Genomic DNA, 4,580 nt, shown 5'->3' with positions numbered 1-4,580 from the left:
ACCCACCCTCGACCCCTGGTGAGGAGACTGCATACCTTCATGGTCTCCCTCGACGAAAACGGTTGATGTGGTCAGACCGCGTGACTAAGGCGTAAATTCTCACCACACTCTTCGAGCTCGAAGGTCATCCAAAGCCCCACGAGAGGTGGTTAGTGGTCCTCGTCACTGACTCACCCATCAAAACCCACGTTCTTGCCCCGCCCTCCCTCCCCCTCTCCCCCTCCTCCTCCTCTTAACCACCCCCCCCCAACCTCCCCAACATCAACAAAGTCAACTTCCCACCTCATCACTTTTAACCGCCGGAGGTCATCGAAGGTCGTCGGGCGGGCACCAGAAGGAAGGTCGAAGTGGCGGGGCTATTGGAAGTTCCTCGAGCCACGATCTCTTTCCTGAGGAGGAAGTTCCGCGCCTTGAAGGATCCAGGTGAGTTGTGATCATGGCTTTTCTTTTAAGGATTGTAGGAAAGTAGGAGACTATACCGAGTTATATCAGATGTGTTTTCTACTTAGGGTATAGGGAAGGAGGGAAGAATTCCTATTTTCCTTCGGTAGGACTTTTGGTACATGTGTTTTTATATGGTGGCTATCTATGCATTACAAGAGCATGTATCTAATTTCCTTTGTCTGTTTAGATGAATGTTAGATGTCGAATGTATATTGAGAACGTGTCACTCTTATAACATATCCATAACAGTAGACATTATAGACATAAAAAAAAAATCACTATCCCTCTTTATTCCCGTTTATATAAAAAAAAAAAACAATAAAACTATAAATATACTGTAGACTAGCAATAAACTGTATCTGTTTATCTATCTATCTATCTGTCTTTTTTTATTTTTATATATATTCTAGTCAATGGCAAAATCTATATATTTTTTTTCATTATGAACAGAAATATAAAACCAAAAAGGCTTAGGCTTTATGCCCATTATCTCCAGCGGACGCATAAATGACTATGCAAATTTGACTTTTTTATGTAACGGAAGGGAATTTCTTTCGTAAAATATTTATTGTCGAAAGCTGGACTGCAGCAACAGCAGAGGCTCTACAGTATATTATGGTGCGGGTAATTCAAATTTGAAATTAATTTGATATGATTATAAAAGCATAGGAGAAAAGTCACTTTAAACGGTGTATTTAGGATATGAAAATATTCGCTGATATGCATATCCATACACTCGCAGAATTAGGTTAAAGTACACACATACATACATATATACACTCACACACACACACACACACACACACACACACACACACACAACACACACTTCACACCACACACAGCCCTACACAAACACACACACACACACACACACACTTCTCTCTCTCTCTCTCTCTCTCTCTCTCTCTCTCTCTCTCTCTCTCTCTCTCTCTCTCTCTCTCTCTCTCTCTTTCGCGCAAAACACACATAAACATAATATGATAATGAATATAATAAAATATATTGATGAAACCAATAACAATAGTGATAAAAATGGCAAAAGTGACAATGATAAATTTGATGTCAGTAATAATTTATATCTCTATAGTAATAACAACGCCATCTCACTTCATGCCAGCGAGGAAGTATACAGAAAATGAAAGAAGAAAGACAATAATAACAATACAGATATTAAGAAAGAGAAGAGACAGTGATAACAACACTGACAAGGATAACGAACGAAGAACAGTGCCATCCATAAAAGAACAGCAATAACAATGACCATATCCGAAATAAAAGCAATACCTATACATCTAAAGAGATCATCAAAGTCTAAAAGAAAAGAAAAAGAAAAAGAAAAAGAAAAAAAAAAGAAAAAAAAGAAGAAGCCAAGAACACACAAGGGGAAACTAAAGAAAAACTAGAAATGGAATCCACAGACAAGCCGAGAGAGCCTGGCGTTTCGAGGCTCCATCAGCCGTCCACAAACTCGAAAAGAAAAGTTTGTCAATTTTTAGGACGCACAGGGAATCCAGGTGAGGGGAGAGAGAGAGAGAGAAAGAGGGAGAGGGAGAGGGAGAGGGAGAGGGAGGGAGAGAGAGAGAGAGAGAGAGATTGAAGAAGAGAAAGGAGGAGAGAAGAGAGAGGAGAGGGAGAGGGAGAGAGAGAGGGAGAGGGAATGGGAGAGAGAGAGAAGAAAGAGAAAGAAAAAGAAGAGAGAAAGAGTAAGAGTGTAGAGAGAGAGTGAGAGGGAGAGGATAGAGAGAGAGAGGAGGGAGAGAGAGTGGGAGAGGGAAGAGGAGAGGGATAGGGAGAGAGAGAGAGAGAAAGAGAAATTAAAAGAGTGAGAGAGAAAAACAAGAAATGTTGGGGGCGGGAGAGAGAGGGGAGGGGGAGTTGGTGAGGGGTGAGAGGGAGAATGGGAGAGAGAGAGAGAGAGAGGGAGAGGGAAGAGGAGAAATGGGATAGAGAAGAGTGAAGAGAGAAAGAGAGAGAGAGAGAGAGAGTGAGAAGAGAGGGAGAGGGAGAGGGAAGAGGGAAGGGAGAGGAAAGGGAGAGGAAGAGAGAGAGAGAAAATAAAGAAAAAAGAGAGAGAAGAGAGAAAGAAGATAAGAAGAGAGAGGAGAGGGAGAGAGGGAGATGAGAGGAGAAGAGAAGAAGAGAGAGAGAGTAGAGAGGATAGGAATGAGAGGAGGTGAGAGAGAGAGAGAAACAGAGAGGAGAAGATAGAGAGAGAAAGAGAGAGAGAGAGAGAGGGAAAGGAGAGGGAAAGGGAGAGGGAGTGGGAAGTGAGAAGAGAAGAATAGCGAAAGAAAAAGAGAATAGAGAGAGAGAGAGAACTGAATAGATGTGTGTAGTGGAGGAGAGAAGAGATGGAGGAGAGAGAGAGAGAGAGAGATAGAAGAGAGAGAGAAGAGAGAGAGATTGAGAAGAGGGAGATGAGAATGAGAGGGAGATGAGAATGAGAAGAGAGATGAGAGTGAGAGTGAGAGAAATAAAAAGGTACAAACTAGTGTTAAAGAGAGATAGAGAGAAGAGAAGAGGGAGAGGGAGAGAGGAATGGGGAGAGAGAGAGAGAGAAGAGAGAAGAGAAGAGAGAGAGGGGAGAAGGGAGGAGGAAGGCGGGAGGCGAGAGAGAGATAGAGCGAGAGACCGAGCAGAGCTCTCTAGACACGAATCTCTCGACGATGGACTTTCTGGTATCGGGAGCGCTGAGGAGAGAGAACTCGAGAGGCGCGTACAGATACAGCAAACAGAGCTCGAGATCTCTACACGCGAGCGATCTCTCTATAATATAGAGATGATCGCTCAGCGCGACAATAGCAGCGAGAGAGCGAGCTCTCGACGCGCGCCTCCTGGCGCTGGCGCGCGCCCCCCTCCCCCCAGCGCCACTCCTAGTCCTCGCCCACCCCCTAACTACTTAGTTTGTGCCTTTTTTTTGGGGGGGTGACCATCTATCAACTGCCCCTCCCCCTCGTTCTATCAACCCTGGCCCGGTGAGCAACCCCCCCATCCCCTTCCCCGCATCCCCGCCCATGCCAAAGCAAGGCCCTTGGCTTTGGCAGTGCCGCGGCGGTTACCTCACTGGATGCACTTCAACCTATCCTCTCATATGTGTGTATGTATATCTGTCTATCTATCTATATGTATATGTATACGTATATGTATCCTTATTTATATTATATACATACATGCACATATCCACACACGCACACTAGAACACTTTAAATGACGTGGGCACACACACACACACACACAACAATAAAACACACACACACACACACACGTTATAAACACACAAACACACACATTATATATACATCACTTCAACACACGGATATATATATATTATATATTTATATATATATTATATTATATATGTATACATAATTGAATATATATATATATATATATAATTATATATTTATACTATATATATATATATATATATATATATTTATATATATATATATATATATGCATATATATATATATATATATATATATATATATATATATATATATATTTATACACACACACACATATATATACACATAAACATAAATATCAGTATGCATAGAGAGCGCACGCCCATATATTCATACATTCACACCAACCCACCACGCGCAACACTCACCCCGTTTCCTCTCTCCTTCCTCCTCTCCTTTACACTTCCATTATCTCTCTCTCCTCTTGAACTTCCGGCTTCCAACTTCTTCCCCTTTCTCTTCTTTCTCCCCCCCCGCATCCCCTAGAGCCCCGCTCACCCGCCCCTCATCCCCTAGCCCCCCACCCCCCTCCACCCCCCACCATCCCCCCCTCAACCCGAAATCCACGAAGCTGCAGGAATATTGGGCATTAAAGTTCGTGTTCGCAAGCACACTTCACTTGCTTGATCTTGCGTGTTGAAATTATGTGTGCAAGAAGCCAGATGTACGTGGTTGCTTGTGCTTTTAGATGTGTGTTTAACTCTTTTTTTTGCTTGTGGGTGTTTATGGGTGATGATGTTTGTGTGTAGTAAAACTTGTGTCTATTTTTTTTTATATACTTTTTTTGTCGAAGTTGTAAAATGTGAAAATCCTTAACTAACAAAGACAAAATTATAGTATATTGTGACTCATGGTAAGGGGATGGGATTTTTGTTTTTGTTTAT

At 42.4% G+C, this 4,580-nt stretch overlaps 1 protein-coding gene across 1 annotated transcript in view; it reads left to right on the top strand.

Annotated features, from left to right (window-relative positions):
* Positions 1 to 319: 319 nt before the first annotated feature.
* LOC122247748 (uncharacterized) overlaps positions 320 to 4,580 on the top strand; it is a 239,432-nt gene continuing 235,171 nt past the window's right edge. The window contains exon 1 of the mRNA XM_086544825.1: positions 320 to 423. The gene's annotated coding sequence lies outside the window, so the exon portion shown is untranslated. The remainder of the gene's footprint in view (positions 424 to 4,580) is intronic.

This window comes from Penaeus japonicus, unplaced genomic scaffold (genome assembly GCF_977035675.1).
Source record: "Penaeus japonicus unplaced genomic scaffold, GWHDUDI00000001_assembly GWHDUDI00000015, whole genome shotgun sequence".
Taxonomy (NCBI): Eukaryota; Metazoa; Arthropoda; class Malacostraca; order Decapoda; family Penaeidae; genus Penaeus; species Penaeus japonicus.
Note: the sequence above shows the minus strand (reverse complement) of the source record. Positions and strands in the feature narration are given on the sequence as shown.